The sequence below is a fragment of the Schistocerca americana genome, chromosome 5 (assembly GCF_021461395.2).
Source record: "Schistocerca americana isolate TAMUIC-IGC-003095 chromosome 5, iqSchAmer2.1, whole genome shotgun sequence".
Lineage (NCBI taxonomy): Eukaryota > Metazoa > Arthropoda > Insecta > Orthoptera > Acrididae > Schistocerca > Schistocerca americana.
The window spans coordinates 708,978,247-708,992,710 of NC_060123.1; the positions used below are offsets into that span (position 1 = coordinate 708,978,247).

The window sequence follows — 14,464 nt, forward strand, 5'->3', positions numbered from 1 at the left end:
GCAGTGCCGTTTAGTTACATATTGCTCATATGTACACTTAATTCTTAGTTATGGCATCTTTTTTGGGGGACAAATGCATACAATATGAACACAATTTTCTAGCTCCAGAAAAGAGCCATAAGAATAAAAACCAAAAATACTCTCGGGCTCATTGTAAAGATCTGTTGAAAACAATGGGAATTTTAACAGCTCCATGTTAATACATTTACCAGTCAGTTGTACACATAAAAAATATCATTGGTAATTACTGCACAAACAGCTCTGTCCATGACCATGCAACAAGAGATTGGTTCAACCTAGATTTACCAAGAAAAAATAAACCTGAAACTCAAAACAGCATTTTCTACAAGGAATAAAACTGTACTATAAATTACTAAAAGATATTAAAGAAATTGCAAAAAATACACTTACTTCAAAAAGCAGCTAAAAAGTACTGTTATGCAATACATTTTATACATTGAAGTATTGCTTAGATAAAACAGAGTAGGGGTTTGAGAAAAAATGTTATACAAATAAATAATAATAGTAATGATTATAAAACGTCCAACATTCCACATAACACTTTCACTTTATGTTTTTTCCTTCTTTTTTCCTTTCTAGAAATACTTACCTCCAAGCTATGCGTAGCATAATACTGACTCCTCTTCCTCTTTCTGAGCTCAACATCTCACTCAATGTGGACGGATGCTGACTTAGTTTTTCAGGATGGCAAGTGGGAAGCTGCGGTACAGAAAATGGCGTGTGTGTGTGTGTGTGTGTAGTGAGTGAAGTGTTATGAAGGAATGTGTGTAAAGTGTATGCACTACATTGCTTAATAAGTTATCTGTCAAACAAGTGTTGTATACCAGTAGTAAATCTAATGGTTGTCTCTAACAAGAAGTCTGTAAATATATGTGTATACGAATTAGCTTCTTTTAAATTGATCTAAACTTGTAAACACTGTGGCATTAATAATTAATGTCCTTTTGACGCTACCTGTGATATTTACATAACTGGCTATGACTGGCCCTATAGCAGATTTTCGACGTTTAGAATTGATTATACGTATGTATTTAGCGATATACGTGAATAAACGATAAGAGTAATTTTATAGAATTAAAATATTTCATTGCCTTCAAAGATATGTTTATTACTTTCCAGTGGACGCAAATCTGTGGATCTCGTATCGATAGTGTTGGATCTGCGTAGTTGAAGCACAAGGAAGCCGGGAACGAGAAACGGTTCCGTCTTCCGCCATCTTTCATTGAAGAGTTAGGTTGAGTGTTTACGCGCTGGTAGCTTGGTGTGGGAAATACGCGACTTACTGCACTTCTGAAGGTACGTAGTAGCTTGTATTATTTAGAATACATGCTTCTCAATTGTTTAGATTTGTATTCGTATTTGAAATTAAGTTATTTTCGTTTTTTGGATCCACTTATTCGTTGCACGCGCCTTATTTTCAGCCGCTAGTTTGTGTTATTGGAAGTAATGAATCTTTGATAATGAAAAGTAAGTTTCGTTCTACAAATATGTTTGTTCTAATCAAGTATTCTAGTTTTATGAGTTTTAGGGTACCAACTTCGTACGATTAATTGACCTTGGATAGTGAGCGAGACGAACTCACGTGATTAGGCAAGTTGTATGCAGAGATGTTGGTCCGCTTGCTAATAATAGTAAAAATACTGTTGTAGACGAATTATTGATCGTAAACGAAATTGGGGTATAACGCTCTTGCGCTGACTTCGTGGGCCGAACTTTAAGTTGGCACTTCAGTTATACTGTAAAGCTGTAGGAACACGCTGGACAGTTTTAATTACTTAGTGGGAACAATTGAAAGGTGAAAATAGATTAGATATCGTTTTCGGCGTTTTTTCCAGCTATTTTCTATTCGCTTTTTCTTCGGGGACTTTAAAATTATTCTTCGTGATGTATTGTGTGAATGATCGGGTACGCGGGTGGAGGATAAATTATCTAATATAGCTTGAAATGCTAGTATGGTGTCGCTCCGAGGTTTCCGTTGTTAGTTTCCTTCTTTGGAGAAGAATCTGCTTGTAAGCACGATTTCGGTTCTCATTTCTAGATAAGTTGTCAGACATGGTAATTGTGCAGCTTTAGTTTGATGTAATGTGTATGTGGAATACATATAAGGCATTGTGCAAGAGGTGATAAATTTCCAGCACTGTGTTAAAAGCAACGTGCACTACCTTGTTTGTTCTGAACTAATGTTCAGATTTCGGCTATTGTGAAAAAAGAGTATTTATGATAGTGTCATGAACTTTTACGATTGTTGTGCTTTAAGCGTTTTATAACTGTTATGGGCTATTGTAACTAGCAAACTCTGAGATGCAACAGACGTTTTGAAAGGGAGTTCCTTTCACAAGCCTTGTGACAAAGATGGGTGATCGCTGTGGTATTTTCACGGAAAATAAGTAGGCTATGGCATTTGTATAGAGTTTAGGCTTTACAGGAAGGTAAAGTTCTGTTGGTGAAAGGCTGACTTTTATTATTGGCCTTGTTTACTTAAAACCTAAATTCAGTAGAACTATGCTGTCCTCAAGATTTCTGTGATGAAGTCTACAATAAGAGCTCATAAGAGATTATACTTCATGCTCCTTTGAATTATGTATTGTCAGGTGTAGCCTCCTGCAGTCTCCAGTTCCAGTGGACAAGAATGTGCAGTGGTAATAAATCAGGTTATTTTCTGTTGGGCTACTGTCACAGTAACAATACTTAATAGAATTGAAATTAAGGTAAGTGGTTAATGTTGTTGGGCTTGTACATTGCAAAGCAATCTGGGCTCATAATGGGATGTAGCAGACTCTTCATAGGTTAGGATACGGAATGAAAGGGGGAAAGTATCCCCAAAATGATGTTACTAGCACCTGATATGTTGTAGCATGAGGTGACGTGCCATTATTGATTCCAGAGCAATAATTGTCTACATTGACCAGTTGTGCAATGTTAATAGCTGCAGTGACATTTTATTTTCATTTTTCTATGTAGGCAAGTCAGTGAATGTAAAAACAGAACTGGTTGTAGTGACATGTTGAACTGTACATTAGCCTGAGACGTAGGTTAGATGGAAGATGAGTTTGGGTGAGTTGAAGCCAACAAATGCGAAATTAAAGATATAAGCACTGGTTATAGTGAAAGACTCGTTTGTAGCTTAGCCTGTCCAAAACGATCCCAACTGATACCATTGGATCTTCGTTATTGTTGAAAGCTGATCAGTTGTATAGTATATTCCTCTTTATCTGACATCCTGATATAGATGGATCTTGTTTCTCATTGATTTCTACTATATAATAGTCTGTGACAGAGCATGCTTTACCTGCTCCACCCTCTGCAAACACATGGGAACTAAGCATGTATTGCATTGCTTGTGGTGGGAAGTAATTTGTTGATATGAGGTTCGTTTGAGCAGTTACCAGAAAACAGGCTGTACTGCGCACGCACAGCTACGATGATGTACGCGGCCTATTCTTGGTGCTTGCTCTGCTAATCCACTTTTCGTGGAATTTCGTACGTGGTGGGGCATCATGTGACCATGTGCAGCCCTGAAGCACGTTGAGGGGATATGTTGTGCTTGGAGCAATTGTTTCATAATATCCCACCCAGATAAAGGATGCAAATAAGGAAGCAGTTCTTGTCATAATATCATTTCAAAACTAGACTCCACAGCTCAGAGTACCATAACATTTTGCTGTGGGGTGACAGAAGGCAGATTCGTAAATTTCTGCTACAGCTGTCAATATATTTGAAGCAAAGTATTTAGTTCAAAACTACTGACCAAATCTGCCTAGTCAGCTTCAAGTCAGTGTTACATATGTTTGTACATATGTAGCATTAAGAGACCTTAGTGTCATAAAAGGAACAGGACATTAGACTACTCCAGCAGCATCGGAATTTCATAAACCACACAAAAATGCTTCATTCCACTCAAGTTTTATGATTGTCCAGAAGCACTCTGAAGTACCTGATAGTCAGCTTCTCTATGTGGTTTTCATGATACCAATTTTCTTGGGGGTCTAGTACTGTATTCTCATGTTTGGTTTGTTCTTATGGTATGTCATTTGTCCCAGAAAATGGAAATTTGCACTTGAAATGGAACGTAGTTGAAAGTAGCCAATAGTGCAGAATGAAACACTTAGTTTCAAGTAAGCAAATTTCTCTACAAATGACAGAACTGTCTTCATTAAGACATTAATGGTTGATTGCTAATAATGTGGATATAATATAAAATCAGAAAATTGAAACTACTAACTTATTTTGGTCTTTCATGATTGAGAATGTATATTAATTCACTTGATGGCTCCCAGCCACAGAAATCTGTTTAGTTTTCATTCGCTGTGGAGCTGTAAACAGACTAGCAATATCACGCAATATATGCATGTCACGTGGAGGACATCACATCACCCCCCCCCCCCCCCACACACACACACACACACACACACACACACACACACACACACACACACCCCTTGCTCTGCACATGCATGAATCTGGCAACTTGGGCATGGTAGAAAAGCTTTTCTGGGTAGCATCTGGCTACTTGCTGCTACTGCTCATACAGCAAACAGCCACACTTAAAGTAGCCAGAAGTGGGGGAAGGTACTGCTCACATGTGAATTCAGGTCTGGGCATGTGCATGAGTCTGCTGGCAACTGCTCAAATGAACCTATGCCTTTTGTTCAGGTATTTGCTTGTGGATCAGCTCATTTGGAACTAGTACACATTTTATTTCATTGTTCTCGCCATCTACTTTTGTCAGTGTCCATTGGTAAAATTGATATTGTGGTGTACATACACAATGAGCAAGTCTACAAACAGCTGGAGTGATACTGGTTAGTCCTTGAGTTGGGCATAAGGATTTCTGTATCTTCAGTGTAGTAGGTATTGATCACATAAGCAGTGTGGCTCAATTTTGTCATGAGCTCAGTGTAACTGGGCTGTTTTCATCAAACTTTTTTAGCTTTGGAGTGAACTAAAAGTTCTTAACTGCACAGCATTGCTGTATCTGGATCCATATTTCATACTTTCAGGCGATGTTCTGGATTTGTTGGTCAGTGTCAGCCACGGTGCTTTCACTCTATGGCTCTTAGGTTAGCACCGAAGTTTGTATAGTCCATCAGATGGTTCAATGCAAGGGGGGTGCTGAATTGAGTGCTGAAAGTGATAACATTTTGTACTACCCGAATGATTCATTACCGCACTTCTCACAGCCTTAAGCACATTTTACATGATTGACATTGGCTGAGTTGACTACTAGTGCCTAATTGCCAGATATATTTCTGCAGTGCATTTTGGCATCTGAATGGTGAAAGTGAGGTTGAGGTATTATCCTTTCTAGGGAAAAACTGAAATGTAGCAAGAAAATTGGGAACAAGTAATAAGAGCCTCAAGAAAAGATATACTTCATGCTTTCAGATATTTTGTACCCCTTACAGATTAGAACAATAGTTCAAAGAAACAAAGATCTAGGAAACTTTCAGTGTGCTTTGAAAACAAAGCAAACAAAATAAGGCTAAGGCCACAAAGTATAAAATCCATTTTTGTAATAGAACTGAGCTCTATCAGAATAGATTATAACTCACAATTTTAGGTGCTGCCGTAGTTAGTGCAGTCTGCAGCATACACGTACATGCAGAACTCCACCTTGAGTGCAATCTATACACACACACACACACTCTCTCTCTCTCTCTCTCTCTCTCTCTCTCTCTCTCGTTGGTTGCTGATTTACATGCAGGAACAAGAGATTTTGAACAGGTCACTTCCACAAAGCAGGCTTTATGAAGGCTGCAAGGTGACAACTTGAGTTGAAGAAAACAAATATAGACTAGCTCATGTCCAGCTGGATTTGCTTAAGTTTGCAGATGGAGGGGAGTCACTGGTGATAATTTTTCGCATTACATTGACAATTCAGCTTACTTGCCACAAATTTGTTGCTGGTTTGGCAACTGCTGATTTTTGAATGCACTAATGTTTAGTTTACATTGTCAGAATTTGGGATATGGGCTTACTTTCTTGCTGTGAAGCATGTCTACCTGTTCATCACATTACCTATTTACAACCAGTTGCTGACACCAACTAGGTCCATCAGAATGTGCAGAGGACTGTGCATTGCACATAATACACATAAAAATGTTGCTTAGATTTGTCATAATACAAGTTTTCTGAATTTCTTGCTGTAGTTGTAGTTTAGACTATGCTGTAAATCAGTTACATTTCAGTGAAGTTCTTTGGTGTCGCTGACTTACAACTAAATTGTCTTCCTTTAGGACATATGTGGGTAATGTTACAAATAACTCATTGTACAAAGATTTTCTCGGGTCACTCTAACCTTTGTTAGTCTTCAGGGTGAAACCTGGAAATATCCATCTCCCTGTGTTTTTTATCTGAGACATGTGAAGTGTACTTAATGTTGTCTTTGTTCTAAGGACTGGTTTGAAGCAGCTCTGTATGCTGTTTACTGTTAGTCTTGACCTGTTTTCCAAATCACTGCCAATTATCTTGAACTGATGTTTGCTTTTAGTGACTTGTCACCTGAGCCATTTGTACAGATGCTTCTTTTTCTTTCAAGTTTTCTGTACATTTCTGGTATGCAGCAACTGTCTTTCCCATCAAAGTCCTACATGCTTCAGCATTGCAGTTCCCACTTCACTATTCATACAGTCACTTTCATATTTACATCTTTCCCTTTTGCCACTTTGATTTCCTTGTGAGAAACCTTGGTGTTTTGAGTGGATCATGCAGTTGGGCTCTGCCATTTCTTTTATAGTGGTAAGCAAAATTAATAAAAGCAAGTTAATTTTTTTTTTTTTTTTTTACAGATTATTAACATTGTTTTATTCGCAACATGAGGCACTGGTGCTTATTTTCAGCCATGTCAACTGGTGACAACTGCCCCTCCAAATGAGACATAAGCCAGTTCTATGTTAGGTTGATGTGACAATATTAGTTGGTGGAGCTAATGAATATAGAGGTCAGCAGGGGCATCAAATCCCACCTGTTGGCTTTGACCTGTGATATAAGGGTGTTGTGGTGTGGAGTTTAGTTATGAGTGTGTTGTGATTGTAGATGTTGTCTTGTTGCGATTGGTTGTGTGTGTGTGTGTGTGTGTGTGTGTGTGTGTGCTGCATCTTTTTTTTTTTTGGTAAGTAGTCGTTTTTTTGGGTTTGTTATCTGGTTTTGATGATTGGTGGGATTTTCATGTATTTTGGGTCAGTGTTATTTACTGCTTCTGTTGGTGATTTGGTATTGGCGCTTGTGGTTGATTTATGTATCTTACAGGAAGGACTCAATTTCAATTTTTTTGGTATAGTCAGTTGTATTTGAGCTATAAAGGTCATGGGAAGTGACAGATTCCAATTGGTCATTGTGCATACTGGTATCGTGAGCTGCTGTCGACCTGTATAGGTCAACAGAAGTGTCAGATTCCAATTTTTGTTGTTTTAGTTGTTGGTTTTGTGGTATTGACAGTTGCAATTCAGCTATTTAGGTGAAGGGAAGTGACTGAGTGCTGTCAATATTGTAAGTGTAGAAGAATTTGGGAATTTTGTGTGGTTTGGGGTTGTGTGTGTTTATATTCAGTTTGTCCCCACCCAAAAAACCCCAATTTCGCCGCTGGTGCCGTTAGTTTGATTATATTTTTGGAGGGAGATGTGTAGAGCATAAAGTATGTAAAGGTTATGGTAAGATTGATCTGTAGCATAGTGTGATTACTCTGTTATTAAATTTAAGGCTAAAGGGTAAATAAAGAAACCACATATTGCAAGAGATACGGCTTTTGTTCATATTAAATACATCACATTATCTGAATGTATGGGGTCATTACGTTTTCGCCAAAGACATTTGCATTGCTAGGGCTAATTAGATAACAATGTTTGTTCACTTGTGAGATTGTTAGGTCTGATGGTAGGTCTCCTTACACAGAAATGGATTATGTGCATGGTATTTCTTCTTGAATAGACTTGCTGAGTATAAATTTGTTTAGCATTGACGTGACTCACTGCCTGTACGTCTACTACATGCTGCAACTTGTTGTTGTGTTAAACTTTTTAAGTTACATTTCATGTTGTACTTGGTTTTTAATGTGAGAGTAATACATAACACATGTATAAATTAAAGTATGGCTTACCTAATTGGAGTGCCAGATTGCTTTTGTAGAAATGGGACCTGTTTCTTCCTCAGCCCAAGCCTGTGCCTAATCTCATTAACAATTTTGTGGTGGACAGTAGTATATTTACATATTGGAGTTCTTGTAATGTCACAATACGATGTAATTTCATAATAAAATTTGTCAGATTTATTTAACTGTTCTGCAAAATGTAAAGTGAAGGAGAAAGGAAAGCCTTGGAAATTTAGGGAAGTCCATGCGTATTGAAGAAAAGCAATTATGGGAACTAGTCTATCCAGGAAGACTTAGGTGACTTAATGAAACCTGCTTGACAGTAGGTAATGTTAATATTTTTTCCATAATCAGTTAAATGTGTGCAGAAGTGGTAACATGCAGTGTAAGCTGTTAATAAATCCAGTATTCTGAATATAGTATTGAAAATATGTAAATACAAAGTGTACTGTTGTCAGTATGTGTTATAAATAGTAAACGAGAATTATTAATTCGTGAAATCAGAGCTGAAGTGGTAAATGCAGTTTTTTTGCAGCAAAGTGAAAAGTAATTAAATTTTGTTTTAGCTTGAATTTGAGGAAAATACTGTGTGCCTTTTGAAAAATAGTTAATAAGGACCATCAGTGGCAAAATCTGCATTTTTGTTAACTGTCAGAATGGTAGAACTTGTCATATTTGATAGTTTTTGTAAAAGCTTGAGAATAAATCGACTTAACAGATGTAAATACTTCAGGATTAAAGATCACTCGCCAAAAAGCAGACGTGTTGGGTGGTTGATAGATGAATATGCTTACATCCCCCCCCCCCCCACACACACACACACACACACACACACACACACACACACACACACACCCTTATACCTGCCATGTAGTCTGACCGCACTGCATTGGGTAGTTCTGTAGATTGTCAGTGGACAACTTCGAAAGTTAGCAAGTTTCCTTGCTTTGGATGAGTGTTAAAGTATAACCGAAAATATTTACATTCTACAAGAACTTTTCCACAACATTTTACTTCAAAGCTATTGTTAACCATGATACTGCTGATGTACTTCACATTGCAAGGTGTGTGGCAATGGTAGTAACTATACCTGGATTGATGACAGCGTAAGTCCCCCAACTGCCGAGATTCAGGTGTTCTTAAATTTTTTAATAGCAGATGCTTAGGTGGTTTATTTGAAAAGTGTCATTTCTTTCATCAATTTTTATGCACTTGATTTAGATATGTGGCACGTTTACAATAGATTTATTATTCATAAAATTCGGGACACATGTACTCAGTCTGCTTTTAATTTCTTGATTATACTCCTAAAGCTGTTTCAGTGAGATGGTGTTCAGAAATTGAGGTACTGTGTAAAGTATAAAATTTTTAATTAAATTGTTTTTATAAACTAAAGGTCCTGTGTAAGTCAGTTCAGAAAATATTATGACGACTTTGAATAGTGTCAGACATTGCTGCTGGAAATGTTTGACCATTGAAAGTACACACTGCACTACTGCGTAATGGAATACATTGAGGGTTGACTGAAAAGTAATGCTTCCATCTCCACAAAACAGTTACCAGCATTGGTATTCAGCAGTTACTGGCTTGTCCCGTAGCCTCTTCTCTACAGCTTCAGTTGGCAAAAGCCTTAATATTGAACAGTAGTGTTGTTACAGTGTAAAGTGTGGAACCCTGTGCAGACCATTGGTCAGTGCGATTTAAGCAGTGTGCAGTCATTGAATTTTTGACAGCAGGTGTCACCCCAAAGAAGATTCATCAGAGAATGAGGGCAGTTTGTGCTGATTGCGTTGAGTACTGCGTGTTTGGCAAGTAAGTTTAAAGATCTTGTGGCAGGACATCTGACCTGTGTGACATGATAATGTTGAGAGAACTATGAGGCTGTGGTTGCGGAAACCGTATCGACTTCTTCTGTGACGGCTTCAGAAAACTTTTTCATCGTTTGCAGAAATGTATCCAGTTGGCTGGTGATTATGTGGGAAAGTGAATATTGGTAATTAAAGATCACATCCTAAGGATTATTTCTGCATTTGATTTATTAAAATATTCCCATCCAAACCCAATTGAAGAAGTTGGAGGCATTACTTTTCATTCAATCCTTGTACATGTCTATTCTGTTCAGATAAGTGTAATTGTTGTCAGACTTCTACACTTAGATTGCGGCTTGGGCAGAGTGGCATACTGTATGAATTGTTCAGCTAAACACTGTTATAGCCAATGGGTATATGTAGAATCTAGAGCATTAATTTTATTTTGGAATAGCAGTTTTTCAGATTTTGTTTATTGTGCTGCCCTGTTTACACCAGTTGCCCCATCTAAGATTTGTTAGATGTATTGTCTCTGGTATTTAAGTAGATGTTTGCCATTTAGTTTTTGCAATTTGTAACTGGATTAACCAAAACAAATATTGCTCTCAATATCTATTTCATGTGATGCCCAGTGTCAGTGGAAAACTTTGATTTGCTTCCCATGAGAAATTTTTAAAGTAGACATCAAATACATATAAAAGATACTGTATTTCTGTACATATTCTGAAAGTGTCAACTTCATATGAGCTTGGGATTGCTATCTGAAGTAATCTTGTTTAAGATGGTATTGTAAAACACCTTCAAAAATTTATTTTAAATACTAGGTCTACTTCTCATCAGCTGTATCAGTGATAGCTAAATGTGGACATCAAAAATGAAATAGCTTATACAGTTGAAGAAATATTTGCCTTGTTTTCTTGATAAAAATCTAAGCTGAATATGAGAGATAGTAGTTAAAATGTCACTAGTTATTACTGACAAGGGGAGGCCACGATGTTGGGATCATGGATTTACTTCAAGTTTGTACACCTTTAGAGCTGCTCCCTTTCTTGCTTCCCAACTTAGGCCACTGAAGCATCAGAATGTAAGTGGTAAGGTCCACTACTCTGGCAATTCTGGGAAAATAGGTAAAGAAGTTTTCTGTAACAAGCCATTGTGGTAGAGTAGTGCTGCACAAGGTGGTCATGAATGAGGCAGTGGTTTGAATCTTGCTGGCGTATATTTTTCATCTATATTTTTTCATCACTGGTGGCATTATTTAGTTTTACAGTTGGTAATGTAATGAAAAATAGCCATGTACATTCTCATGAAGTTTTAGTGAGTTTTATGTTATTTGGCTATTTACTATTTGTAACTAAATTTTCTATGGTGAGGGATGTGCATGGATATCCCAAGTCAGACCTATATAAATGATTATGCAAAATATTATTCACAATCAGTGATATAGTAAGTCAATGTTGGATCACAGGAGTAATGTACACTTACTTGTCAGATATGCTCTTGGTATTGCATGTTGCAAGATGGTATATCATGCAGGCAGGGAAAACATTAATTGAAATTTCACGCAAATACACTTGGACTTTCAATATATTACCTCTGATGTCATACAAAGTAAATAATGATCTGTGATGAAAAATAAGATTAATAATACTGTTAGAGTGGGAGTTAGAGCGTTGCCTCTTATGCATTCATCTTATGGAGCTCAAACACTAGCCACAATATCTTATATTGCTTTTAATGCCCTACTCAAGGTTTGATTCCAATGTTGTGGCCTCCCCTTGTGAGATGAGTCATACCGGTCCAGTCATGCTTCTAGCCAAGCAGTTTGTGGCACATCACTATTTCTGCATATGATAGTGAATAGGAATAGGTTTTACATATAGCAGTTTGAGGGTTCAAGATTGCGTTTCTTCCATTGTAGCCTATTTGCAGTTTATTCCTCCTATGCTTGGGTGTCACGGTTTGATCGGTGTATGGACGTTGCAGACTTGCTGGGGCAGCCAGTTGCCTGACGGTTCAACCAACGCCATTGAATACTCCTGTGCCATGAGTTGTGACTGTAAAATGCCACTGAGCTTAAATATGAAAATCTTCATGATAGCACAAGTTGATAAAGTTCAGTTTTTATACTGAGCTGATGCTCTTGTCAGAAGTAGTAAATTTTACTTGATTTTGTATTAAATTTTTTGATCATAAAGTTAGTACAGTAGGACTGGAACAGATGCACAGCAACACTGTTGTGATGCATTCAGATACATGCTTTACAGTTTGTTGGTGTCCTTGTAATAACATACAAAAGGACGAATTGTGGTTGTGTTGACCCAGTGGTAATCCTGAACCTCATCCTGCACAACAAAGGTGTAATTCTCAGCAAAGCCACAAATAGCCAAGAACTTGCCTTCTTTAAGCTCATTTTTCATTCTGTGTTGGCCATAAAGGAATGTCATAAATTTTAATTTCTCAAAAAAAAGTTAATTTGTTGTAGAATTCTGTGGTGGTGTCTAGAGATCAATGATCATTAGACCCATTGTTCCTATGTTATCTGGTCAGCGTCATTAGTATCCAACAGGTCAGTGTCATTAGTATCCAACAATTGTTTGATATACTTAAGTTTTTTTGGTCCTGGACAGAACTGACATTCACCAGTGGCAAGATGGTATTGAAGGGTTAGACAACTTCTGCAATACAGTCTTTGTAGGTTTTTGAATATTGTAATTCATCAGCTGAGTAATGTTAGACCCAATCAGCATACGTTTCAATGCATACACACATGCACCTGCATGCCCACTACTGCTTCCAGCTAGAATTATTGGGACAGGTCAGCAAATCCTGTGTGAAGCCCTGGATAGTTCTTCAAAGTGTGCACGAATTTTGTTCAAAGTGCTTAATAGTAAATGTCGTTGGACTTGAATTTTCTCTCCATAAAATCTTAGATGCACAATTTTTTTGCTGGCCATTAAGTAGCTTATCTCATGACAAGTAGTTCTTTACAAAATAAAGGTCTCGTAAGAGACTTGACTGGATTTTTATTGGGAGAAGACAAAATACCCTTGGCCCTCACCAGAACGTTTACTTTTCTGTGTAATTAGTTGCATTAAATTCCTTTTGAAGCTTAACACTTTAAGGTAAAATGGTGGGACTTTGTTTACTTAGAGATGTGGACGTACAAAATTTCTTTCAGCTGACCAATCTAATTCTGAATGAGCATTTCACTCATTAGAAGGCAGCAACAATACTTTCCTTTGGATTGCTGAAGTTACTTCTATTAGCTTTTTATTAGGATACGTCAATTTGTGATTGACAGACTGCAAAGAAGCATTCAAAGTTTCTAGTGCTGCAATAGCAGCAGTCTGTCATTTTTGACCTCATAATGCCATATCATAGTTTTCTATGCTAGATGTATCAGAAACTCCTACATATGAAATTCTTTCTGGCACTTTTGTCATACTGTGACTTCATGTTGCAAAGGTTTTATATCATCCATTGTGAAACATTGCCAGTTTTTCTAATGAGTATTATGACCCTTTTCATTAAAAGGATTACAGCATAGAGTTGAAATTTTAAGCATTTTGTCATACTACTAGATTAGTTTCCATGTGTTTATCTATATGGCTCAAAAATGGCTCAAAAAGCCTTCAATACACAACAAAACATGTGTAACTCTGGAAAGTGGAAATGGAAATTTTCCTTGACCTATATAGCTGAAAAAAGCTGTCACTACAAAAACCACACACAATGCAGTTTGGAAGAGTGCCTCCTCTAACTCCCTTTTAATAGATTTATTCTGTGGTATAGTGCAGGCTCCAGTGTCATAATCTTAAAATTGAATACTTTTGTTAACAATTAAGTATTCACAACCTATCTTTTCCAACCATTATATGGTGAAAAAGCATGTGATGCAACAGTACTACCCTCGTCAATAAGACACTGAAGTTCTCTCAAGACCGCAAAATCCTGAAAGCACGATCGGCATACCCATTCCCTAAAATAGCCTCCACGTTCACAAACCAACCTGAGGATTACTGTACCCAAACTGCTTCTTACAGAACTGTGACTCATCAGTTTCAATAACAGCAGCTAGCCCACCCATCTTCCCCTATACTCAAAATACTCCAAATACGCAACAGAAAGAAAACCAGTGTAACACAGCTCTGACTTGTGTGCACTAAAACTGAGAGATCTTACAACAAAAGTAATTTGTAAGCAAATAAATCTGTCTTGGCCAAGATTTCTTGAACTAAGTACCACACCATATTGATCGCCAGATGTTGATGACACCATCATTTGTATGTCCCTAATCTGATGCTATAACTCTTGTCAACTTCACAAGCAAGGCACCCAACACACTATTAATCCAGAAAGGTGCAGAAACTTAATGGGCAACAACATATTGTTGCCCTAAGCAGTATTTAACAAAAAGCTGATAATCTGATGAGCCATATCCATCCCTAACAAAAGACCATAAAAATGTCAATATCATTCTGCATGGCAGCCCTAATGCAAAACCTTTAAAATACTGGAAAACCAACTCACAGAAAACAAAGTACAC

The 14,464-nt window shown here is 37.3% G+C and overlaps 1 protein-coding gene across 1 annotated transcript in view; it reads left to right on the top strand.

Annotated features, from left to right (window-relative positions):
• Positions 1 to 1,198: 1,198 nt before the first annotated feature.
• Positions 1,199 to 14,464, top strand: part of LOC124615677 (heterogeneous nuclear ribonucleoprotein K) — a 66,854-nt gene continuing 53,588 nt past the window's right edge. The window contains exon 1 of the mRNA XM_047143705.1: positions 1,199 to 1,317. The gene's annotated coding sequence lies outside the window, so the exon portion shown is untranslated. The remainder of the gene's footprint in view (positions 1,318 to 14,464) is intronic.